Here is a 26921-nt window from a genome sequence, read left to right on the forward strand (position 1 = left end):
TTTTCCTCAGCCTATGTATGGGACTTTTAGCATAAATAACATCTAATTTGATGTGGGAGGGGGTAAAAAAAGGAGACATGATGCAGGGAACCAGAGGGACTTTCATAAATTAGAAAGAGTATCCTCAAAAAGGCTAGAGAGGATGATGCAAGAATAGAATAGGAAAGGAAGGGCTGTGTGCTGGTTTGCAGATGCTTGGCCCAGGGAGTGGCACTATTGAGAAGGTGTGGCCTTGTTGGAGGAAGTGTGTCACTGTAAGGGTGGGCTTGGAGACCCTCGTCCTAGCTGCCTGAGAATGCCCAGTCTGTTCCTGGCTTCCTTCAGGTGACGTTGTAGAACTCAGCTCCTCCTGCACCATGCCTGCCTGGATGCTGCCCTGCTTCTGCCTTGATGATACTGGACTGAACCTCTGAACCTGTAAGCCAGCCCCCATGAAATGTTGTCCATTATAAGTCTTGCCTTGGTTATGGTGTCTGTTCACAGCAGTAAAACCCTCACTAAGACAGGATGCTTATTACAAATGATCAGTGAGAGGATGTGAACAGGCCACCAAAGGGGGAAAGCCAACAGAAAAGCTAGGTGACAGAGTTACTAGACAGCACACAATGAGTGCTCCTTGAACCCCCCTGGTCAAGTGTTAGATTCAATCACAGAATGAGGAAGGCTCTGTGAGGGTAAAGGAATATAAACCCAAGAGAAAATGTCCCGGGGACACAGTGGCCAAACACTAGTGAGACCAATGATGGCTGGCTGCTACACCCGAGGATTTCCTGAAGCTCTTCTAGACTTTTTTTTCCCCCTAGAATAAAGAGAAAACGACCTGAAAAATAAAAGCCCCAAAGAAGGCAAATCTAAAAAGGAAATAAAACGAAACAGGCCCGTAGCAACAGGTGCACTGTCATAAACACGCACAAAAAGAAATTATGTTGAATCTAGATTCTGTGTTCAGATGAACTATTCCATTCCATGGTGGGGCTGGGGGTGGGGGTGGGGATAATGGCAACTTCCATTTGATAGCACTAATTAAGGTTTATTAAAATCTCATTATAATGCAGGTATAGCTCTGAGCTCTTTGTAATTACTCACTTATTAACTTTGTCCCCAGAACACGACAAAGAACTTGGTACCATCGTTACAGTCTTGGTTTCCCAGATGAGAAGATAGTCACAGAGAAGCTGGGAAATCTGTCAGGCCGTTGTACTCACGGAAAGCTGACTAGGGCTTAGAATCCCAGAAGTTTAGCCGCAAAGTAGCTTCTATCTAAGATGGCTACCCAGCAGGCCAATTAGTCACACAGTCTGTGTGGAAAAAAGAAAGAAAGACTGAAAGTGCGGCTCAGTGGTTAAGAACAACTGCTGCTCATTTCAAGGACCTGCATTCAGTTCACAGTGCAAGGGAGCTGCCGCCCTCTTCTGGTGTCTGCAGGCACCTGCGTGTATATGGTGCGCATACAGGCACGAGGGTGCACACGTGCGTGTGAAAAAACCAATCATTAGAAAAGGTGACCTGAGGATGCACTCCAGTGGCAGACTACAAAAAGGAAGAAGGCACAGAACCCTAGAATCTAGGACGCCGGGCCACTAACCCAACAAAACATTTCATGATAACAGGATAGGAAGAAATTAAAGAATTGAAAGGGATGCGCGTGCTCCGGGCAGAGCATCCTCTGAGAGGAAGGCGGTTCTAGTCCTCAGCGCTGCGCTCACTTTGTAGTATACGCTAGTCTGGAAATCCCATCCCTCTGCTTCGGTCTGCTGAATGTTGAGGCTCCAGGTATGGCCCCCCACACCAGAGCCTAAAAGGGAGATCCTATTGGAAACTGAGAATTTTTTCCCCCGTGGTAAAATGGTAACTGAAGTGGAAACGTAAGGGCTCTTCAGAAAGTCGGTTGTGTTGGATGGTGTTTGCTGGGGCAAACACGTGGAGGAACGTTTTGTGAGTCTCCCACTTCCGCTGATCTTCACTTCCCTGAGAGAGGCACAGCTGAGGACGTCTCCTGGCGTTCCTGTTGGTTCCTCATGCTGACTCAAGGTGAGGCTGAGGCACGCTAGGTCACGTCACCGCTGTCGCTAACCAGACTCTACTGAACAGGACTTCTGGGGTATACATGAAGTGTTTGCGAGTGGATCGAGCTGAATCTGTGAACCAAACTGCTGACTTCCAGACAACACAAACTGGAGTTGCTCCAAAGAACCTTTCTAAACAGGCCTACTTCCCCATATCCTTTCTACCTCTGATGGGTGGTGGGCTACAAGGAAAGCTAAAGCATTTAAGAACCATCATTAAAAATAGGATTTGAAGAAAATTAAAGTTATGTTCTTAACCTTCCTCACGCTGCAACCCATTAGTATAGTTCTTCATGTTGCAGTGATCCCCAGCGATAAGATTATTTCCTTACTACATAATTTTAATCTTGCTACTGTATAGTAATGTAACTATCTATATTTTCCAAAGGTCTTCAGTGACCCCTGAGGAAGGGTCTTTTGACCCCTGAGGAAGGGTTGGAACCCACATCTTGAGACTCACTGTCTTAGTAGGTTATAAGTTTCAGAAGAGCAAAGATTATATTGTTTGCACATCATTAGAAGATACAGGATTGACATTAAGTATGCTCAACAAATATTTATTGGATGGATGGATGGATGGATGGATGGATGGATGGATGGATGAGTGGATGGGTGGGTGGATGGATAAATGGATGGACGTGTACATGGATGAATGGATGGATGGATGTGTGAGAGGATGGGTGGAGGGGTGGGTAGGTGGGTGGGTGAGTGGATGGATGTGTAGGAGGATGGGTGGATGGGTGAATGAATGGATGAATGGATGTGTAGGAGGATGGATGGATGGATGTGTGGGTGGATGGATGGGTGGATGGACATATGGATGGATGTGTGGATGGATGGGTGGATGGATGGATGTGTGAGAGGATGGGTAGGTGGGTGGGTGAGTGGATGGATGTGTAGGAGGATGGGTGGATGGATAGATGGATGGATGGATGGATGGAGGGGTGGGTAGGTGGGTGGGTGGGTGGATGGATGGATGGATAAATGGATGGATGGGTAGATGGATGGATGGGTGGATGGATTGATGGACATATGGATGGATGTGTGAGAGGATGGGTGGAGGCGTGGGTAGGTAGGTGGGTGGATGGATGAATGGGCAAACGGAGAGGTGTGCAAACACATCTGTGGCCCTAGGACCACACCATGCCTTATGCTGTTAGTGTTACTCATGTTTGTAACCGGCACATCCAATACAGATTTACTGGCTTTATGTCGTAGGCACTGAAGCTGTAAAACTGAGTAGAGCCCTGTAGTGGAAAACTCTAACTCTAGAAAGGGAAACATAGGGTCTAAACAGCAATGTGAGGTTGTCTGTGTTAGTTTACAAATGCTGACGCCACTGTGGGAACATTTACCTCCCTGCAGAGTTAAAGAAGCCTCAGGAACAGGCTCTACTGGAATTAGGTTCTAAGTTATGCTCAGAGATTTTCTGAATGAAGGACTAAAGAAACCACTTTCCAGATGATGATGTGTAAAGATAAAGGGAAGTTTATTTGAGCAATCAGGAGTCACCCGGTATGGCTGTAAACAGTGCTAAGAGCAAAGGCCACAGCACCAAGAGCCGTGGAAAATTGCTAGGTTTCTAATCTGAGAACCAGGATGAACCTGCAGGGCAGCCTTTTGTACATGGTGTGACATTTGTCTCTGAATATTACTCAATCATTGACTGCCAAACCGGCGGAGAGCTCAGTGCTAGCCAGGTCTTTGCATTGTTATTTCTATGGCCATCCCCAGCCTCGGACTGTGTAAACATTCATGCTTCCTTACCTGCCTATTGGATGTAATAAAGATCTGAAGCCAGTGGCTGAGCCGGAAGTGGAGGTGGAACTGCCAGGCAGAAATAGTGATTCTGGGAAAAGAACCGGGCACAGGAGATTCGCCAGCTGACTAGGGGTGGACTGGTGGACCAGAACAGAACAGAGAGGTAGACATAGCGACAGAAGTAGGCCAGGAATAGTAGGGTTAAGATGAGCTGGCTGAGAGATTGCTGCTTTAAAATGTTAATACGCCTGTGTGTCATTATGCTGTTGGTGGGTCCATAGAAGTCTCACCATATGAACTATTTGGTGCCAGTAACCAACACGGCTTGTGGGCACTGACGTCCAGCAGCGGACAGAGGGTGAAGAGAAGTGAAGTGAGTGTGGAACCCTGTGGGGTTCCTGCTCACTCCAATATCAAAGAATGTCTTGTGATGAAGAGGGTTTCTTCCCCTCTGACTTGATAATTTAGACACTACAGTTAGAGAACTCCATAATTTGATTTTAGTGGAGTGAACTTAGTGCTGGCACCATTGCCAGCACCATTACAGGAACTCCAGGCTAACACTGCACTTTTAAAAAACATTTTAATTATTTATATAATTACAGCTTATGCTACATACTGTACAAAATACAACCATCTTATATCTTTGGTTATCATTTTTAGAAATCACTTTGACGCTCTAAGACAAATCTTAGAGCATCTTCCCCCTCCCTGCCTCCTCCCTTTCTCCTCCCTGCCTCCTCCCTGCCCTCCTCCCTACCCTCTCCCTACCCTCTTCCCTCCCTCCTCCCTGCCCTCCCCCTGCCCTCCCCTGCCTCCTCTCTGCCCTCCTCCCTGCCTCCTCCCTGTCTGCCTCCTCCCTGTCTGCCTTCTCCCTGTCTCCTCCCTACCTCCTCCCTGCCCTCCCCCTGCCTCCTCCCTACTCTCTCCCTACCCTCCTCCCTGCCTGTCTTCTCCTTACCCTCCTCCCTCCCTCCTCCCTGCCCTCCTCCCTGCTCTCCCCTTGCCTCCTCTCTGCCCTCCTCCCTGCCTCCTCCCTGTCTGCCTCCTCCCTCTCCTCCCTACCTCCTCCCTGCTTTCCCCCTGCTTGCCCTCCTCCCTGCCCTCCCCCTGCCTCCTCTGTCCTCCCCTGCCCTCCCCCTGCCTGCCCTCCCCCTGCCTCTTCTCTGCCCTCCTCCCTGCCTCCTCCCTGTCTGCCTCCTCCCTGTCTCCTCCCTACCTCCTCCCTGCTTTCCCCCTGCTTACCCTCCTCCCTGCCCTCCCCCTGCCTCCTCTCTGCCCTCCCCCATGCCTGCCCTCCTCCCTGCCCTCCCCCTGCCTCCTCTCTGCCCTCCCCCATGCCTGCCCTCCCCCTGCCCTCCTCCCTGCCCTCCCCTGCCCTCCCCCTGCTCTCCCCCTGCCTGCCCTCCCCCTGCCCTCCCCCCTGCATGCACTGCTGCTGTTTATTTTCCAACCACTCAAACATTATTAGAACTGTGGCCTGCCTTTGAGAGAGGAAAAAAGTCACCTGGCAAATTACCATTTCAAAGTTCTTAAAGAGCTACTGGAACAAAAACCCGTAAAACAGAGCAAATTAATGGTTATTAGCATATTCATAAACTGAAACATAAGGTCAAACTCTATTTTCACTCTGAAAAGGCACCTTCGTATGTGATCGGTCATGCATTTTGTTCTACAGCCAATAGTGTGATTTGAATAAATTCTCAGAGGAATTTACAATTTAAATAAATATACCCAAAAAAGAAAAAGAAAATTTTCCAGTTAAAATTAAGATTTTGCTTGCTAAATTAAGATACATCTCTGCAGACAGCCTCAGAACAATCTGCTGTCCTTTCCCAGCCACAGTCTCCTGAGTAAAATCTCTTCCCATTCACTGAGATTTGTAATAAAAATTGTGACAGCGTCACTCTGGAGCAATTTCCCTGCTAATGTAACGGCATTAAGATATTCAAATTATCATTGTCTTTTGTGCTGGGAGTTTTCAAAGAAGCATGCCAACAGAGAGCACTTCCTAAGCACGCTATTCATCAGGCAACGCTAAACACGGTAATGTCAGTTTGGAGGGAAATTGCATGAGAAACTTCAAGACACAGTAAAAAAAAAAAAAACTCTCGTGGACATTGAAAACCAACGTGACAGGCGGGAACAAAAGTCTCAGAAGTCAAGTGTGATGGTTAATTTCATATGTCAACTTGTTTGGATTAAAAAAATCTAGATTAAAATGTAAAAATTAAAAAAATTATCATTTCTTATGGCATCCATAAGAAAATAGCTAAGATAGATAGAATTTTGAAAGAAATCATACCTAAACGGTAAGTTGATGGGAGCCAGCAGGTCACCAAAAGAACCGTCTGAGGAAAGACGCTTCACCCCCTTCATCCCGGATCAAACCATCATTTTCTTTTTCATTGCTGGAGACTGAACCCAGGGCCGTTGACATTCTCAGTAGCCCTTCGCCCCCACTGAGTCATGTCCTCAGCATCACGTCACTTACTTACCGTAGAAGAAAAATGTTCGTAGAGCAGAGATACGGTGGAAAAGCTGAAGTCTGCCAGAGCCGTGGCCAGCTTCTGCATACAGGCAGTGTCAGGAAGCGAGACTGCTTTAGAAAAAGAATACTGACCAAGACGGGGAGAGAGAACAGAGCATTTATTTCTGGTATGAATTTCTACACAGTGCCCAAAGTACTCAAAATCAGATGTCGGTTTTGAAATCTTGGGAATTATTTACAGTCATCTCCACTAGCCAGGCTGGGAACGTAAAGACTTTCTAGAAGCCTAGTGTGCTTTAAAACGGGAACTCACGTAATTCAAGTCGCCCCCAAGCACACCACACAGTGGAAATGACCTTGGACGATTCCGCCTCCACCTTCAAAGCGCTGGGCTTTTAGGAAAGCACCACCACAACAGCATCTTGGTTGTTTTTTCTGTTGCTGTGGCAAAAATAAAAATTAAAAAAAAAAAAAAAAACCTCTGACAAGAGTGACTTAAGAAGAGTCTGTTTTTGTGCACAGTTTGTAGACCATCATGATGGGGGAGGGGAGGGGTGAGAAGAGCAGAGGCAGCCGGGATAGGTGAGAGAGAAGAGGGGAAAGAGTAGGGGAAGCAGGTGGGGTAGGAGAAGGGGGGAGAGGAGGTGGAAGAGGGGGGATGGAAGGCAGGGGAGGGGGAGACTGGGGATTGGAGAGGAGGGTGGGGGTGGGAGAAGGGGGCTGGTGGGAGAGCAGGGACCAGGTTCGGTAGAGGAGCCAGGAGCTTGAAGCAGCTGGTTACAGTGTAGCTACAGCCAGAAAGACGGTAACAATGAATGCTTGACCTCAGCTAGCTTCCTCAAAAAACAAACAAAACAACAAAACAAAAACTAGATCAAGGTGTCAATGAACTAATTTGATTGACTAATTGAAGTAAAAAACATGTAGGTTGTTAATGAGACCCATTTGGGGGTGTGTGTGTCCATGAGGGCTTTTCTGGAGAGGTTTGCCTAATGGGTAGGGGAACGCCTGCCCCGAATGCGGGGAGGTACCATCTCTCTGGCTGGGGCTAGGGTTATGGCAGGAACAGAAAGGGATAAAGGAAAGAAGCCGATGGGCTGCAGCTCGCCTCTCTCTACCCCGTGACTGCAAGCGCCGCATCGCCAGTTGCCTCATGTTTCCGCCTTCAGACCTTCCCCGCCATGATTGTACCCTCAAACCCTGAGCCCAAGTAAACCTTTTCTTCCTTTAGCCGCTTTTTGTCAGGCGATTGAGTAAGAAAAGTAACACAAAAGACGGCCCGCGACCGCACCTCCCACGCTGCTTAAATGAGCCAGTCGTCTCTCACTCATCTGAAGGTGCGGGGAAGACGAGGTAGAGCTTTTTTGAAATTGTTCTGCTTCTTAGATCCAGTGTACCTCAGAAAAGGCAGTAGGAACTGTGTGGAAATATCTTTCCTGCCTCGAGCAGTCCACAACCCAAAAGAAATCGTCGTACTTTCTAAAACTCAACTCTTCCTCTACCGTTCTTTTATGCTATCTTTTCTCCAGTAAGAGGAAATTCGCCCCTAAAAAACTTGTCAAGGAACAGTAATGATGGGGTTGTCTCCGAGACGCACTCCTGAGCCACATCAAACAGATTTGCTTCTTCATATATGTGCTTCCCATTGTCTGTTTCTCGTGCCGCTGCCTCATCCAAAAACCTCCCATCCCTATCACTCCATACTAGTCAGGGGCAACTTGGGGTCCCTTCTCTGACTCCCCCTACTCCAGATCAACTGAACTTCTGTACATACGGTCCTTTCTATCCCTAGTTTGCTACTGTGATGGCTTGTGTATGCTCAGCCCAAGGAGTGGCACTATTAGAAGGTGTGACCCTGTTGGAGTAGGTGTGGCCTTGTTGGAGTAAGTGTGGCCTTGTTGGAGTAGGTGTGGCCTTGTTGGAGTAGGTGTGGCCTTGTTGGAATGGGTGTGTCACTGTGGGTTTCAGCTTTAAGACCCTCATCCTGGCTGCCTGGAAGCCAGTATTCTGCTAGCAGCCTTCAGACGAAGATGTAAAACTCTCAGCTCCTCCTGCTCTCCATGCCTGCCTGGATGCTCCCGTGTTCCTGCCTTGGTGATAATGGACTGAACCTCTCAACTTTTAAGCCAGCCCCAATGAAATGTTGTCCTTATAAGAGTTGACTTGGGGGGTTGGGGATTTAGCTCAGTGGTAGAGCACTTGCCTAGCAAGTGCAAGGCCCTGGGTTCGGTCCCCAGCTCCGAAAAAAAAGGAAAAAAAAAAAAAGAGTTGACTTGGTCATGGTGTCTGTTCACAGCAGTAAAACCCTAAGACACCTACTGTCACTATCATCATACACACATGCTCCTGAACACACACATACTCTGCTCACACATAAACAGTGCACACACACCTGTACACACACACACACACACACCTGTACACACACACACACACACACCTGTACACACACACACACACACACACACACACACACCTTTCTTTACCACTCCCCACTTGTGGTGGTGTGAATGTGAAATATTCCACAGAGTTTGAACACTGCCCCAGTTGGGAGAGGTTTGGACCTTTAAGAGGTGAAGCTTGTCTGGAAGGAAGAGGATCCTGGGTACCAGGCTAATGTGTTACTTCCTGGCCCCAGCTCCAGATGGACTCATTTCCTGCCTCCTGGTGCACTGACCTATGAGGAAGTAAGACGTCCTGGCGGTACAGCTCCCTCACCCTGGAGCTACCTACCACCATACTTTTCCTCCCCTGGTCCCCTCAAACCGTGAGCCAAATGAACCCTTCCTTCCTTAAACTGCTTCTTCAGGGATTTGGTTACGGCAACGAGAAAAGGATGGAATAATAAGAAACTTGTACTAAAAGCAGGTTTGTGGCTGAGATAAGCCCTACCCTGTGGTTCACAGAACTGGTTTGTAAGAGGAATGTAGATAAGGGAGGAGCTGTAGGCCAAAGAAACCCTAGAATGTTATAAAGAGAGCTTAATGGGCTGCGGTAAGGAGCATATGGTTTTTTTATTTTTTTTTTAATGTCTTTTTGTCCTACAAAAATAGCATAGGATCCCCACCACACCGGAGGCTGCCCCTGATCACCAGAACTCAGTGACATCACTTACACAAGATCACCAGACACAATCCTAGAACCCCATGATGCACAGTATAGTATATAAGCGGAGACCAAGAGCAGCTGAACAGTCTCCCCCAGGACCCTGACCCTCAAATCAGAGACTTCTCTTAGAGAATGGACCTGACCTTCAGTCAGATACATAGCCCTGGTGAGCAGCCTCAGGGAGATAGGCTCAGATCAAAGTTAGGAATTTAAGAGTGTGAACCTTGTGTGATGACCCTTAGCATAATAAAATACAACTTTTGATATACTAACTACGCATGTCTACCTCCTTGCTTGAGACAGCCATTCTGGTGGAAGTGTGGAAGGCAAGAATGGAAAAAAAAAAAGGTGAACAATAAAATTGTGCTCACGGGACCTCAGAGGTGAACGAGCACTGTTTCCAGCATAGCCATTTGTGCCGTGTTCTAGCAGGCAGTCTGCAGAGCATTCTGCTCATGCCCTGACAGTCTAAGTTAGGACAAACGATTACAAACCAATCTGTTTAGTGGAGTAACTTAAAGATAGCATAACGTTCAGGACATGGCTTTGCTATTACTCCCTGTGTTTAGTGAGCATTGTAATGAAAAAATCTAACACAGAAATATGCAGAAGTTCGATTTGGGAAGGAAGGAAAGAAGGAAGGAAGGAAGGAAAGAAAGAAAGAAAGAAAGAAGGAAGAAAGGGTGAATGCTGCTAAAATTGTAAATGGATGGGGTGGATTTTAATCACTGAAGATATCTCATTAAAGAGATGTATCAATAAAAAGAAACCAGGAGGCATGATTTTACCTACAAAAGGCTCAGTTTGCAAAACCATAAATTCGTTTGAAAGAATAGGCTGAACCTGGAATGCTGCCTCAAGGGTTCCCTGGTGGAAACCACCACCTAAGCAAATGTCTTCCCACAATAGGCCACAAGGGTATACACAAGCCAGGGCTGTTGTGATGCAGGAAGCTGGGCTATATAGACCTCAGACTAAAGGGACTTGTCAAGTAGACGGAATACATTATGACATTATAAATAATGTATAAATAATGAGGCTATGGAGGCTAGGGGAGGAGTATTACAGACTGAACCTGAAATGTCCCCATAGGTGTCTGTGTTTGAACACTTGGTCTCCAGCTGCTAATACATACTGACTAGAAGTTGTGGAAACTGTAAGCCAATGGGGGGTGTGCTTGAGTTCTAACTCAAGTAGCTCTTAGCTTCCTCTTCTGCTATGATATGGCCAGCCACAAGCTCCCATGCCAAGTCCTGAGCCCCAGTGACCATTCCTTTCCTGCCGTTAAGCCTTGAACTAAAACTGTCTTCCTCTAGAGTACATGTTGTTAGGTGTTAGGTTCTGGTGACAAAAATCACGGCCACACCATCAGGTAGCTCTGCTTTTGCCCTCCCGCTCACTGCAGGTCTCCTCAGAGGCCAGGACATAGTTGTTTGATGAATGCACACTGTGACCCTTCTCGGGACTGGATCCTCAGAGTGCATGATCCTGACACACGATGAGGTGGGTGACAGAAAGCCCTGCAATCGGAGAGCCCCAGGGAGAGGCGTCCATTGTGAAAACCCTGGGTGGTAAAGGAGGTAAAACTTTCATGACCGTGGCAGTTCACGTCCTTTCCTGGACTGTGGTTCAGAAGGGAGGCTCTGGGTCCTACATCCACTCATGTATAGTATAGTAAAAATATTATATATAATATTATAATTAAACTATTACATATAATATTAATAAAGTATCATGTTAGTATCTGTAGGTAATACTATCCTATTTATATGTTACATATTATATATTATACAAAATATAAAAATAGAGTGCATATATATAATAAAGTTTGCTGATACATATTCTATTTCCCTCTAGAAGATGTTTAAGGTTAAATGAAAACCCTCATTTTACAGTATTATATGAGGGCTACAGTTCTGTTTTATTTTGTTTTTAAATATACACTCCAGGGTCACTTTTCTTCTTATACTAAATGGTATTTCTATGCGAAAATTCCCTCCAGAGCTATGCCGTAAAACATTGTAAGATGTCATTAGCAGCTGTTGACAGCTGGTCTTAATAGGGAATCATCATTCTGAACGTTTGCATAACCTTACACATTCAATTTTTATCAAAAGATTGTAGGGAACTTGAGAATTTTCCATAAAACAGCTGCTGAGCAGGAACAGAGAAATAACATTTTATACAAATTAGAGTGAACCTACTTGGAACCTGGAACTCGAAATCCGTGCTCACTTACGAGGTATGTGCAGAGCAAGGCCCTGTCACACACGCGAATTTACTTCTGGGGAACGGTAGGTCCCACACCGTCTTAACTTAAATGACACAGAAATAGATAACATAACCCAACGCCTCTAGCAGATCAAACGTCCTCTAGAATATGGATCAGGAAGAAACTGTGGGTCTCATCCTACTTGCTGAATGGCTCACATCAGGGGAATAAGCCAGCATCTCTGAGCTGGCACTGACCTATGTCGCCTCACCGCTGCGACCATCTGGTAAAATACCATGGGTGAAGACATTTGGAAAACTCTGAGGCACCACACAGATGAGCTATGGTCATTTTGAGGTCAGTGGCACATCATCTCCCCACTGCCCCCCAACAACCCCTTTGTTCTTAAACACGTATTTGGTCTTAAACCAACTCAGGATAGGCTGCTCCTGAAGGATCTTACTCAGGAAGTTATTTCTTTAGACTCTGTCCCTGCCCAGCTTCTTGGAAACACTGCATTCTGTTTGACTCAAGGCTCCTCCGTGTGACTGACCTTGTCACACCAGAACTGTGAGATTGAGGGCTGTAATCCTTGAAAGTGACGGGCAGCACTGAGGGTTGGGGACGAGAAGGCCGGGATTTCACTTCTGTTCTAGAGAAGTAAACCATGCCCTGAGGCCCACAGATGGGACGTTCCCGTCTTCTCATGTTACAGTGTAGGTCTTAGCACTGTCTGCATCTCTACTCCAGCATGGGGCTGAATGTACTCATGACCTCAGTTAGAAAGCATTCTTGCTTGGCACAAAGCTAACAGGAATCTAGAGCTGATGATTAAAGGACCAGGGACTCTACAATGGTTGCCTCTGTGTAAAACAGCAAGAGCAGCCAAGAGGCCTGCGCTTATGTGTGGGGCTGTCCTGGGCATTCATTCATTAACTCTTTACAGCATTTTATCTTCCGTGTGCAGAGAAGGAGGGTGCAGATAGCCCTTGACTCAGAACGGGTTGACTTAGGATGGTTCCAAAGCCACAGTAGTTCAGCAGAAACCGGGCTTTGAATTTCGATCACATATAGGTGATGTCTATATGATTCAATTAGCATACTGGATGACAGATGTGAGCTGCCAATCATCTGCAATAATGAAGGCAAGCAACAGGTACCCCACGGTGAGCGATCACTGCCCAGCTCTCAGGCTCAGTGGGTTAGACATATTACGTGTGTTTTTATTTGTGACATTTTTAACTTGCAGTGAATTGATTGGGACTTAGCCCATTATAAACCAAGGAGGATCTAGCACTTAAATTCCTTTACACCAGCACTTACAATGTACCCCCCTGGCAAGCCTAGAACTCACAGAGATTAGACTGTCTCTGCCTTCGGATTTCTGGGATTATAAGTGTGTACTTCACTGGGCAATTGCCTCAATTACCTGTCATTTATATGAAGTCAAATAGCTGGTGAACAGCATTCAAACTCAGACCATCTCGTTCCAGAGTGTATATATAGGCTTAACTCTGTCATATTTCAACGATCACTTGATGTCATCATCTAAATCTACAGTTGCACAACAAATTATCCCCAAACTCAGTAGCTTAACACCGGTGTCGGTGGTCAGGAGTGTGCGCCCATCTTGGCTGGGTCTTCTGACCCAGAGGGTTGACAGGCAGCAATAAGGTGTTATCTCAGGCCGGAGGCATGTCAAGGTTTGACTGGGAAGAACTTACCTCCAAGCTTCCTCATGGGGTTGATAATAGGACATGGTTCCCTGCAGGCTGTGGGCAGGAAGTACCCTTAATTCTGCATCATGTGTCAGCTCTATCTTAGCAGTCTGCCATGCGGGAGAGCTAGGAAAGAAATAAGAGTCCAGCAAAATGGGAGTCACCACCGATGGCACTGTCATCACATGGTGGTGGCATCACAGCATTCCTGCCACACTGTTATCGGAAGCACGCAAGCCTGAAGCTTCCTGCTCTCATAATGACAGCATTGCATAAATTATATAAGTATTGAGAGAGGGAGGGAGGGAAGGAGGAAGGGAGAGAGAGAGGGAGGGGTAGGGGGAGGGAGGGAGAGAGAGAGAGAGAGAGAGAGAGAGAGAGAGAGAGAGAGAGAATGTATTACCACTACAGCAAGCATCAGAGAATTTTGAAGAATTTTACTTTCCTGTATTACCTTGGTGAAAGGGGTGTCAGAAAAGAACACACTTTCATGTTAATTCTTTTGATTGTTGTTGTTTTGTTGGGGGTAGGTGTTTTGGTTGGTTTGTTGGTTGATTGGTTTTTTGAGACCAGGTTACTCCGTGCAGCCCCGGTAGTCCTAGAACTTGCTCAGAAGGCCAGGCTGTCCTAGAACTCACAGAGATCTGCTTGTCCCTGCCTCCTGAGTTCTGGGATTAAAGGCGTGTGCCATCAGTGCCCAGTTAATTTTAAAAACTAAAATGCCAATAAGAATCAGCTTAAGTTTTTTTTTTTCTATTTTAGAAAGGTGCTCAGAATATAAGATATTCAAATAGATTAGATGTGGTTTATTTGCAAGTATGTGTGCGTGCGTACGTGCGTGAGTGTGAGTGCGTGAGCGCGTGTGCATGCATGCAGTTGTACTTGACTATATTGAGAATGCACATGAAGCCATTTATTGGTGTTGGGTGTCTTGTTTAATTGCTCTCAACCTTATTTTCTTGAGAGATCCTCTCGTGCTAAACCTGGAGCTCAATGAGCAGCTAGACCAGCTGGCCAGCAATTCCTTCCTGTTTCTACCTCCCCAGGTCTTGGGGTACAGGAAGATGGCACATCACCCAGATTTTTACCTCAATACTGAGGCTACAGATTCAGGTCCTCATGCTGAATGGCAACCTCCTCTCCCCTGAAAGGGGTTCTCAACTATGCCTTGGGGGACCAAACACCCCTTGCACCTAGGATCATCTGCATATCAGATATTTACACTGTGATTCATAAAAGTAGCAAAATTACAGTTATGAAGTAGTAGGGAAAATAATATTATGACTGGGGGTCTCCACAACATGAGGAACTGTACTAAAGGTCACGGCATTAGGGGGGTTGAGATGCACTGGTCTGGGCTCTGTGGATCGGATGGAAGGGCCCCAGTGCTGATTAGGGCCTCTCCATTTCCCATTTTCCCAGCTGGAGTCCTGAGAGAGCAGCAGGATAACTTAAGACCTTAAGAACTTAAGATGGGGACTCTCCCTCCCTATTTTTTTTTTTTCGGAGCTGGGGACCGAACCCAGGGCCTTGCACTTGCTAGGCAAGCGCTCTACCACTGAGCTAAATCCCCAACCCCATTCCTCCCTATTTTTAATAAGGACTGAAACAGTTGCTCATTACAGAAGGCATCCCAGATTCCTAGGCCACTGGGTGTGTGCCTGCTTTCAAGCCTCTGATGTTCTCAATGACACAGACTTTAAGCCTCCAGGAGACAGTTCCTAGTCAGGTTAAAAATACCAACAAGGGGTTGGGGATTTAGCTCAGTGGTAGAGCGCTTGCCTAGGAAGTGCAAGGCCCTGGGTTCGGTCCCCAGCTCCGAAAAAAAGAACCAAAAAAAAAAAAAATACCAACAAAGGAATAAAGAACTGAAGTCATAAACAGTGTGCAGATAGAACTCAATGGTTTATTATTAAAAGGCTAATTACCCAAGAAGGGTCAACCAGGCAAGCAGTAAGGGCTAGTCGTTGTTACATAGCTAGGGAGGAAGTAATATTAACTCAAAAGAAACAAAAGGCATTTGCCAGGACTTTGCATTATATATATCTATGGATAAGGAAAACAGTCATCTCGACACAGAGTCCCCTCTACCATGACAAGGCATTATCTAGGCAAGCACATTTAACGTGAAACATAAAATGCATTCCCAATGATCTCAAAATTAAGACAAGACTGTTCTTTATAATAGTTTTGTCAGATACAAGAAAAAAAGAGGAAAACCACCCAGATGTGACAGTCAACAACTGACTATTAAGTTATGACACATCCATGATATGAACCCCACACAGTATTACAATTGGTCCGTGAGTGGATAGGCGGGCTGATAGACTGAATAGACAGGCAGATGGTGACCGCATACATAAATAGTATTCTATACATTAAAAATAGCTCTGAGTGGAATCATGGGCCAAAAATATGCTCAACACTGTTAAGAGTGGATCCCGTAGAAGACAGAGATAGACAGAACTGAGGGAGGGTTGGGATTGGAAGGTTCTGGGTAAATTCACACATTCCTGAGCTTCTTTAAATGTTCTTGGAACAAACACTTTGTTCTCCATATTTAAACCACGTTTTAAAACCTAAGGTTAACGGCAGTAAGAAAGCCACCAGTATCTACAGTCAACAGCGTCAACAGGGGGAAATACCTCCAAAGATGTGTTGGTTGTTTCCCTTTCATTGTGGGTTTTTTCTTCAACTTTATGTGGGTTTCTTTTTGGTTTTGCATTAACCATTATTTTCTAATTGGGACAAAGGTTATTGGGGGTGGAGGGACCATGATGGTCTTTCTAGGTTGCACACAACAATGATCACAGCGTTTGTAAAAGACTGTGCTTAACTTGCTTTGGTTTCTAACGTGGTCACAATGCCTCCTAACCCCGTGTGGATCTTTTATAAAACCACTGGAAAAGTCAAATGCTTCACTTTACTGCCAAGCCAGATCGCTTTCTGGACTTTTTAAATCTAGTCGTTTCTTTGAGGTTTTTTTTTTTTTTTTTTTTTTTTTTTGGTTCTTTTTTTCGGAGCTGGGGACCGAACCCAGGGCCTTGTGCTTCCTAGGCAAGCGCTCTACCGCTGAGCTAAATCCCCAGCCCCTTCTTTGAGGTTTTTAATCTTCCTTTCCCTCCATTCTTTATGGAATTGTTCACTAGCATCTCCATCTTCCATAGAGCTCTCTCCTATTTGAGGACACCCCTCTTGACCCAGGTCTTCATCAACTCAGGCATGAGCCATGGCGTCTTTCGCTGTGCACAGTTAATATGACTCTGTCTTTATTTGCATTTCCTTACCGTCTCTGATGTTCATTCACCCATTGTTCTTTATTTGTTTCTCCAACTTGCTATGGTCCTAGCTCCTTGTTTGTGCGCTTGATGTTGCTCCTTGCAAGGAACTCCTTCCTAATGAACTCTACCTGGACTCCGGTCTCTTCCTTATCCCACCATAAATGAAATCCTTTGTTTAGCACATTTTTCCCCCATAGGCTTAATTTACTTTATTTTTCTTATATAAAAGCCCTTATGTGTTAGCCACGGCTGGAGCTGGGTCCACTGTGTGGGTTTCCACAAGATGGTCAATAAATTGCCGATGAGGAGACTTGGTGAACACAACCTCTTTGCAGAGGTTGGGGCTTGGGTAGCTGTATGTTTGGAAGTTGTTCAGAGTGACAGTGAAGCCCCTGACTAATGTACACAGTCATCCAAGCCGGCCATCATGAGTAGCTTCTTTGGCACAAGAGCAGAGAAGATGCCAATGCCACCGCAGGCAGGGACACACCAGCACAGAGCCACAGCGGCCTGTTACCTTGCCCGGATCAGTGTAGGGCTTGCCAATCTTGTCCCTCCAGTAGCCTTTCTACATGGGGACGATGGAAAGCTTGGCCAAGATGATGGACCCTCAGATGGCTGTGGCTACCTCCTTGGAGATCTTAACGCCAAGATCGACATGACCACTGTAGTCCACAATAGCCATGAGAGTCTTGAACCTGGTCCGGTAACCACCTCCAGTCTGCTTCTGCACTGGCACGACCTTTAGAACCTCACCCCTTAGGGATGTGACCAGGAAAAAGTCAGTAATCTCAGTCTCCTTAATGGGCAGGGAGAGCAGGGAGATCTCCTCCGGGGACTTGATCTTCATGCTGTTGACCAGGTGGCCCAGTTTGGGGAGAAGGATCTACTCCTTGCCTTTGGCTTTACCTCTATGAGTCCCACAGCCCCTAAGACCAAAGGAAGCCACAGCAGCCTCCTAATCCTGGGCTCCTGGGTCCTCCAGGCCCTTCTGCTACAGCAGCGTCATCTGCTGTTTGTTATTTTCCCAAAGAAGAAGCAGCTGTTTGGAACATTTCTTAACCATGTGTTGTATATTAGACACTGGCCTGGTCAGGGGGACTATTGATTTATTTTTCCATGACTAGACCACAATCAAAGGGTTATAATACTCAACTTCATGGTATGCCATCTGTTTCAACAATACTTTACTATGCCCTACAATAAAGGGAATTACCCAAGAGCCCCTCTTTTCTCCTCTTTTTCCCTCTAAATGTCTCTTGTTTGTCTTGAGATAGGGTCTTTCTATGTAGCTCTAGTTGTTCTGGAACTGGCAATATTGACCAGGCTGGCCTTGAACTCACAGAGATCCTTCTATCTCTGCCTCCTGAATGCTGGGATTAAAGGTATGAGCCACCACTCCCACTCTGAAACGTTTCTGTATTCAACAATACGTGCCACATATGTGCTAGGTTTCATGCTAAATACTACAGAGGAAAGGTGAATAGTATCTGCTTCCTACACAAAGAGTTCAAGCTTTAATGGGAAAAGTAGACAGACAAAAACAAAGAATAACAAACTCTTTTGACGGCAATGCCCAGAGGAATGAAAGAAAACGTGTTTAATTCTTCTGAGGAGGAGCAAGGAAGGTTTCCCAGGTAAAGTGATGGCTGAGGTGACGGTGGATAGAAAAGGTGAGGACTGTATTATCTATCCAAGCAGCAAGAATTGAGTTCTGAAGGCAGAGGCATTAAACAGCACAGCTTGTGAGGAAGTCGAGTAGCTGGGCAGGACCCTGTGAAGTGGAAACTTCTGGTTTCTTTGGAAAGTCAGTTATGTCAAATGATGCCAAGATGGCTCAGTGGGTAAAGGTGCTTGCCACCCAAGCCTGAACCTGAGTTTGATCTCCAGAGGCTACTCCAGAAAGTTGTCCTCCGACTTCAACACATACACTCTGTTACACGTGTGTACACATGTGCGTGCACACACACACACACACACACACACACACACTAAATAAATAAACAAGCAAATAAATAAATGTGAAAGGCAATCAGATTAAGGCAGACATCAAATTAGTTAAATAGGCAATTTGTGCTTTCTAATCCCTGTAGTTTGAAGAATACGATGGTTGCAGAAGTCCACTGACTGAAGACTTAAGACAGCTGGAGATGGGAGCAGGGCACTGCTTAAGAAGGGATCGAGAGGGGCTGGGGATTTAGCTCAGTGGTAGAGCGCTTACCTAGGAAGCGCAAGGCCCTGGGTTCGGTCCCCAGCTCCGAAAAAAAGAACCAAAAAAAAAAAAGAAGGGATCGAGAAAGATTTGAGTCATCTTGAGGGAGATGGGACTTTGGAAAATCTGCAGTGAAAGCTCTGAGGACAGGAGCTGGTGGTCAGAAAGGCTGAGCATGAGAGAGAGGGAGTGGCTGATGACACAGTGAGATCCCAGCGGAGTGGAAGACATGTGTGTGTGTAACTGTGAACCTGAAAAGAAATGGTGACATCCAAATCCTGGGGGAAACGCTGAGGATGAAAGCTGGGGACTGAGAACAGCTCCTGTCACAGTTTGCTGTCTGGCAACCATATTCCTCACAGGTCTTCACCCCTTGGACAGTTCCCCAGAGGTTATGAGTTCATGTCCCTGGTCCCAGCCCAGGGTGCCGCACATTGTGCTGGAGCTCTGGTCTCCTTCAAGACATTTCTTTGACAAAGGTGCATGTGCTCCACTGTCCATACGACCACTTCTCCTTTCTGACAGAAAAGCCCATCAGTTAGAACCTTACATGAAGAGAACAGGATCCGTTCATATTAGTGTAAACTTTTCACCATGGTCAAACTTGCACGAAAGGATAAAATAGGAGATGCTCTTCGACCGAGCCACCGATTTAACGACTGCCAACCTATGACCAGGTCTGTGGTCTTGTTTATGTTTCTCCAGTCACCGACTCCATTTCCTGCCTCATGTTTTAAAGCAAACTGGTTTTCTTGAGAAAAAAAAAAAAGTCAGATATTTGTGATTAAGTAATTCAGTTGTCTGTTTCTCAGTGGCAACAATGCTGTTCGAACTTGAATTAGCGCAGCACCCTCTCCTCCTGGGGGCTGGAAAGGTGGCTCAGCGGTTAGGGTTGTTTGCTGTTCTTGCCAAGGAGGACCCGGTCTTGGTTCCCAGCGCCCACATGGAGCGGGGTGGCTCACAACAGCTTCCCACTCCAGCTCAAGGGATCTACTGCCAACGGCCACCTCAACTGTACTCACAGTAAGCTACCGCCTGACACTTACCGTAGACATGATTTCAAGAGTCTGAAAAAGACTTGAGGAACTATCAGGAGGCACACACTTTCAGAAGTGGAACAAAGGCTGCAGATGTTTTCCCTGCTTTTGCCGCTTGCCCAGCTCAGCGGAAACTCCTGTCTATCTGTCCTGTGGAATGACAGACAGCCCGGCTTACACGAATGATTTCAAATAGAGTGATTTTGGTAGCAGCTTAGTGACTTAACATCCACTTAGTGTTAAATTAATTTTAACAGCACAGATAAGGCCCCCCAAGTGGGTCCTTCAAACTCATTCCCACATCAAACCCCGAAGAGAAAGGCTGAGCACCGGTGGTGGACATGTTTTATCCCAGCACTGGGGAGGCGCAGACACAAAGGTCTGTGAGTTCAGGTTCAGCCTGGACTGTGGAGAAGTAACTCTATATGCCCGTCCCAGCTCCCAAATAATGCTAAGCTAAATTCGGCCAAGCGGTTGGTCACCTCTGTTTCATTATCCAACGTCCTTGGAGTCCCAGTGTTCCCAGAGTTCCTCTCTCTGCCAGACATCCCAGCTTTCTACCCCACCTTTTGCTATAGGCCATAGGCTTTTATAACACCTTAGGCCGGCAAAGAAGGCCAGAGACACACCTTCACATGGTGTGCAAAACATGACTCCAACACAGAGGTGCTTCTAGGAAACCAGGGCCATACACTGAGCTGCAAACAAACAAACAAAAGCCCACAGGACAATCAACCAGGAACCAAGCTAAGTGTGACCCATGTCTCCACATAAGGCCAAAGGCCATGATAGTCTATACCATTTGTTTAGGAAAAGACACACTGTAAAATATTAGAAATGACGCTCAGACAGTTAAGTGTAGCAGATAAATTCTAGCTTTAAAAAAGTCCTGGGGTTGGGGATTTAGCTCAGCGGTAGAGCACTTGCCTAGCGAGCGCAAGGCCCTGGGTTCGGTCCCCAGCTCCGAAAAAAAGAAGAAAAAAAAAAAGTCCTGTAGTGCAATGGAGTTGGGGCTGAGCAGTGACGAGTGTGCACTACACTTCCGGAGGACCCAAGTTCAATCTGTAGCACACACACTGGGCAACTCACAGCCACTTGCACTTCAAGCTCCAGGGGATCTCACACTCTCTTCTGACTTGCTTAGGCAACTACTCTCACATGGACCTGCACATGCTCATACACACACACACACACACACACACACACACACACACAATTAAAGCCCTCTGGCATCCCAAGTAGAATAATGAGGAAATCAAGCCGCCAGTGACTCAGCTGTCCCTACCCTCACGGGGACATACCCATACACATATACATACATATATTTACAGAAATAAATAGAATTTAAATAAACAGAATCCCCCAGACAGCCAAGTAGAGTAGTGGGAAATATATCAGAGACTTAGCTGCAAGATCATTGCTGCCCCAACAGATCTATGGGCTCCGGGAAGCCAATTGTTCTGGCGTCATTCATTTTATATTTAGCCCTATCAGACAGTCGCTTAATTAGAATATCTATTCAGAAGTATATCACTTGCATATGTCACTCAAAATTAATTTAGAGATCTAAATACACATTATTTCATGGCACTGTTTTATATAGTGAGAAGAAATGATTTTAAGCGTCAAAGCAGTTGGGACTGTTAGGATCCAAGAGTCATCTCACAAATCACACAACCACCGATCTGAGTCAGAAAGAGACAGTTTACTAAGCCTACACCCCAGGACTGGTCAGTCAGGGCCATGGTTCACATTCAGGAACTGACCTATGACGTTGAGTTAAAATTCTACTGACCTATGACGTTGAGTTAAAATTCTACACGCATTCACAAACATCTGTGCCAAGTTATTTCACCAATCAGGTGTTAATTATTAAAAATGAATCACTCTAAATTATGCTATCCCTGGCTACCCTCCAGCCCCCATTCCTGTGGTTTGCTTGCCGCTGGACTGCTGTTTTCTCAGTCATCCAACTTCTGTGGCTAGCTAGCATAAATCCCCATAACCCGGTAAAATCAAAACGCTAAAGTCTCAGCTCACAGAATGTCTATGCAATGAACTCTGAGCCAACTGATATTGATAGGAGCTGCCCGCCTAGATCGGACAACTTGTCCCGTATTATTCTATCCCTCCCATGATAGCCATGGCTATTCAAGCCACATGAGTCTGGTTTGTCTTCTTCCTCCATCTTCTCTGTTCTTCTGTCCTCTCTGTCCCCTGTCCCCTGTCCTGAATCTCTGAAAAACTTAGCCCCGCCCACCTTTTTCATTGTCCAATCACAGGCTCTAGTCTTATATTTCAACTGCCCTCACCTGCGTAGGGACAGCAACCTGCAATCAGGATTTAGGGATAGGGGGTTTGCTGATGGCTATCGTTTAGTTTTCCAAGGGCACAGAACATAGCAAAATGTGTAACCAATCTCAGCATTAGAAAGTTTCCTAGTAACAGCAGAAACCCATGAGGAAGTTTCCTTACAATGGCAGGCTGGCCAGGAACAGTCACCCAGGCCTTAACATTCCCTCTGTGCCTTAGTATTTGACCGATGTCCAAACATTTTACCTAAGTCCCAACCATTTCAGTCTGACATTTGTCCATCTTCCTGCAAATAAGTCTTTCCCTGTGACTAAGGTCTGGCCCATGGGTGAGGAGCAGAAGTGTGGTGTAATCCCAGCAGTTGGGAGGCTGGGGTTGGGAGTCCAAGGCCAGCGTGAGATGCGTAGTGAGACACTGTTGGGGAGAGAGAGAGAGAGAGAGAGAGAGAGAGAGAGAGAGAGAGAGAGAGAGAGAGAAAGAGAGAGGGAGAGAGAGACAGAGACAGAGCCAGAGCCAGAGCCAGAGACAGTACAGATTGGATTATATCAAGAAAAAACTGTGTATCAAACAGTATTATCATTAGAATGAAAAGACAACCCAGAAGATGGGAAAAAAGCACACATTGGATAGGAATTAAAGTCCATTCTACGCCACACAGAACAGTTCAGTCAAACCATGAACAGATGAATTGAACGGACAGACATCTTTCCAGGGACAGGAACTAGTACTAGTGAACAGGCACAGGACAAAATGCTCACCTCACTCTCTGTTTGGGAGGTACAAGTGAGAACCACCCTGTGGTGCCCTCCCAGACACATCGTGAGGCTGCCCTTTAAGCAAACAAGCAAAAACAACTTAAAAAACCAGCATTGGTAAGAAGTGGAGAAATGCCCTGCCTTGTGAGAATACAAAATGACACAGCTTCAGGGAGAACAAAGGGCATCCATATGTTCACGCTCACTGTAGCTTTATTCACAGAACCGAAAAGCAAAGAGGCAACCCAACTATCTACCAGCAAGTCCATGGAAAGTACACGTGTGCAATGGAATAGTACTCAGCCTGGCAAAGGGAATCCTGGCCTATATGACAAATGAACACTGATGTCATGATATTCATCAACTACCATGAACTGGGCCAGCCATACACAAATGCTGGCAGGACTCCATTCATGAGTAGTCCCGATAGTAGTCAGATCCCAAGGACAGAGGAAGAGTGGCTGCCAGGGGCTGAAGAGAGAGAAAGAGTATTTACTGGAGTTTGAGAGGATTAAAAAGAATTCTAGATTCGACACTGGTAATGGTCGCACAGCAAGGGGAACATGTTTAAATCCAGAGAACACGCTAAATCACACACTTAAAATGGTTACACTGCAAAGCTTGTTGTGTATGTTCACCAGGCTTACCCTGGGAATATGCTCATGAATATGTTGGCATATGTTGCTACCTGTCTTCCTTCCTCTCTGCTGGCTGGGATGCAGGTTCATGGCTGGAGCAGAAATCTGTCCTGGCGCCTCACAAATTCTGCCCTGCCCAGCTCTAAAGGAGTAACAAGAAAGCATGGATTCCTGCAGGGCAGGGAGCCTTGCCCGGCCATTCACTGTTCTTTTGGATCTGTTCTTACAAATAAACCAGAGGTCCGATCTGTCTGTAACTTTATAGCAGGGCAGCCACGCTGCTGTCACTCTCAGCTCTGCTGGGCCTCCTTCCCAAAAGATCTCCACAGCAGAGCCTGCTCCTTACATAGAAGGAGGGGGCAGGGAGGTCAGAGAACCATCACCTGAAGATCCGGCCATTCCTCTCATCCAGCTGTATGCAATTCTGTCCTAATTACACACAGCCGGGAACACCCACATCCCATAAATAACCCCACACACATGCTCTGCAAGGGAACTGGTTCTCCAGAGTTAACTTGGGAGAATCGTCCCTCAGTTTGTCCTGGGAGGGGAAGGGGAGCATGAGGGGAAGGGGGAAGGGGAAAGGGGGAGGGGGGGAGGGGGAAAGGGGAAAAGGGAGGGGGAATGGGGAAGGAGAAGGGGGGCAGACCTTTGGCAAAGGGGTAAATGTTACATCTGCCCCCCAGGGAGAAAGCCATAGTAGCAACCTCAGGACTCAAACATTCATAGGCTTCAGAGTCAGAGGCTTATGCACAACTGAGGTAAGAATGAGCAGACTTCAAACATGTTAAATTCCAAACATTTTTAAAAAAAAAAATCTAGTAGGAGAAAAAAGTAACGTAGAAGTCCCAACTTAGTTCACTTATGCAACAGGCTAACTGCCTCACAAATAATAAATATCGTAAGATGGTAAAATAGCTTGTTGACAGAAGCCTAGCATGGTAGGCACTGGTGGGTAGAGTACGAATGGAAATGGGAAAGGCACTGTGCATTCCAACTTGTGCAAAAATGAAAGGCGGCGTGTGTGTTTACTCACGTGAAGGAGAGATCTAGTGACAGGCGACATTTACAAAACTGTGTAGTTAGTCTCCTTCCTTCAGATACTTGAAGTATGTGTATAAATGCTCAAAATGTGACTGTAAAAACTGTCCCACCCAGGACCGAGTAAGGACCAAGTCTATGTCCAGGGTCACAGAGATTAACCGGGCAGCCGGAAGAAAAGTTATAGCCATGCAGGAGGAGTGGTAGGGACAGAGAAGAGCGGGGACGCAGGGAACACCTTTGGGTTCTATATGACAAACACGATGTTTTATAGTTAAATGGTTGGGGTTGGGGGACAAATAAACTCCATTGAGGATTTTACAGTGGTTTTTTTTTTTTTTGTTTGTTTGTTTTTTGTTTTTTGGGTTTTTTTTTTGGTTCTTTTTTTCGGAGCTGGGGACCGAACCCAGGGCCTTGCGCTTCCTAGGCAAGCACTGTACCACTGAGCTAAATCCCCAACCCCTTTACAGTGTTTTTTAAAGGAGTAACAGAAGCCTTCAAATGAAGTACACACCAAGTCCTCGGATGTGTGCTCGTCACTGAGTCCATGGGTAATGTTGTGCGATTGACTTGGACCCTGAAGACTGAGCCTCCACACTCCAAACAAAGCAACATACAGGGGAGAGCAAAACAAGGATGGGAGATTAAAATACACTGTGAAGGGACTCTCGCCAGCCCCAGCGGGGACCTTCTCCCTCACTCCCTCTGCCATGCTAGAAAACAAAACAAAACAAACAAAAACCCTTTAGATTACCTTCCTGAAGCAAGCCACCAAGGTCTATTTCCTTATTTGGCCACTTCCTCCTCCTCCTAAGGCTGACCACCAAGGTCCCCCTATCAAAATATTGAAGTCCAGCATTCTAAAGCCCCCTTTGGCTGCCCTAATTAGCCCGCCCAATCAAAATTACACACCTCACTGTAACATGAGATTTCCCCTTTGACATTTTGCCTATGGCCACACCTGTCTCCTGTCTATCCAGAGACAGCACTTGGTGTTGTCCCCTCCCAAAACAAATACCCCTTCTCCTGCTCCTTTTCTCCCTTCCCCTCTCCCACCTCCTCTACCTCCTGCCTTTGCCTCTTATCCCCTGCCCTTTGACCTTCTGGGGCAAATAAGTTCCCTCTGTGCTAAGAACTTGATCTTGGGGTGTCCTGGGCAGATGCTGTTCCCTCCCTACACATTGAGTGATACACTTACACAATTCTAGAGGATCACAGCAGACTTCAAAGTGTCCAGCCTCTCACTGTGCCCTGGCTACTGCCAGGGTCAGTGTCTGCCTGCCCTGAAGACTGTTTCCCTCCACCCTCCATCCTGTCCCAGCTTCAGAACCTCACAAAAAAAATGGTCCCATGCTTCCAACTGGCCTACTGATGGATCTCAGGGGTTGGTATACAAACACTACAGTGTCTTCAGGCCTTCTCAGGATTCTCTGAGTCATCTATTTTTAAGTACTGCCCAGTTTCCCTGTGGAATGAAACTCCAGCTGCTTATTGGAATAAGCTGAGTGGGTACATTCTCCGTTGGCTGGAGGGGGGAGGAGGAGGGAGATGGAGGGAAGAAGGGAGAGGGAGAGAAGGAGGGGTGAGGGAGAGAAAGGGAGAGGGGAGAGAGAGAGAGAGAGAGAGAGAGAGAGAGAGAGAGAGAGAGAGAATTTCAGAACAGTGGGAAAATCCATTCTGAAGGCAGAGTGAGCAAGAGAGAGGGAAGGGAGGGGAGGGGAGGGGAGAGGGAAAGGGAGGGGGAGAGGGAGGGGGAGGGGGAAGGGGGGAGAAGGAGAGGATTTCAGCATGGTGGGAAGACCCGTTCTGAAGGCAGAGCATACCATCCGGTGGCCAGAAGTGGGGACAGAGTAAAGAAGAGAAATTGAACTGAGCACCAGCATTCAGCCCTCTTCAAGATACAAAGTGACAAGCTGCCTAGGTTCCTGCTGGGGACTTCCTGACAGGATGCCCTGTCCTTCCAGCCAAAACAAACTCTTCCTCAAGTTCTTTTGTGAGACATCCCATCCCCCCCCCCCCACCCCGGACAGCACAAGGAAAATAAGGACTGCAGAAGCCACCAGAAGAAGGAAACCTAAGGGGGCTGGGGATTTAGCTCAGTGGTAGAGCGCTTACCTAGGAAGCGCAAGGCCCTGGGTTCGGTCCCCAGCTCCGAAAAAAAAAGAACCAAAAAAAAAAAAAAAAAAAAAAAAAAGAAGCACACCTGCTCTAACAGTTCTTGGCGTCCAAGTTCTCGAATTCACATAGAGAAGAGGCAACAAAGCATGAAAACTGAAAGCAAGCATTTA

The 26921-nt window shown here is 46.5% G+C and overlaps 1 long non-coding RNA gene across 1 annotated transcript in view; it reads right to left on the reverse strand.

Annotated features, from left to right (window-relative positions):
- LOC120093717 (uncharacterized) overlaps positions 1–26639 on the reverse strand; it is a 79596-nt gene extending 52957 nt beyond the window's left edge. The window contains exons 1-3 of the long non-coding RNA XR_010053056.1: positions 19896–26639; positions 13363–19600; positions 6326–6759 (exon numbers count right to left, since the gene is read on the reverse strand). This is a non-coding gene — a long non-coding RNA (uncharacterized LOC120093717). The remainder of the gene's footprint in view (positions 1–6325; positions 6760–13362; positions 19601–19895) is intronic.
- Positions 26640–26921: the final 282 nt, after the last annotated feature.

Source organism: Rattus norvegicus, chromosome 7 (assembly GCF_036323735.1).
Source record: "Rattus norvegicus strain BN/NHsdMcwi chromosome 7, GRCr8, whole genome shotgun sequence".
Taxonomy (NCBI): domain Eukaryota; kingdom Metazoa; phylum Chordata; class Mammalia; order Rodentia; family Muridae; genus Rattus; species Rattus norvegicus.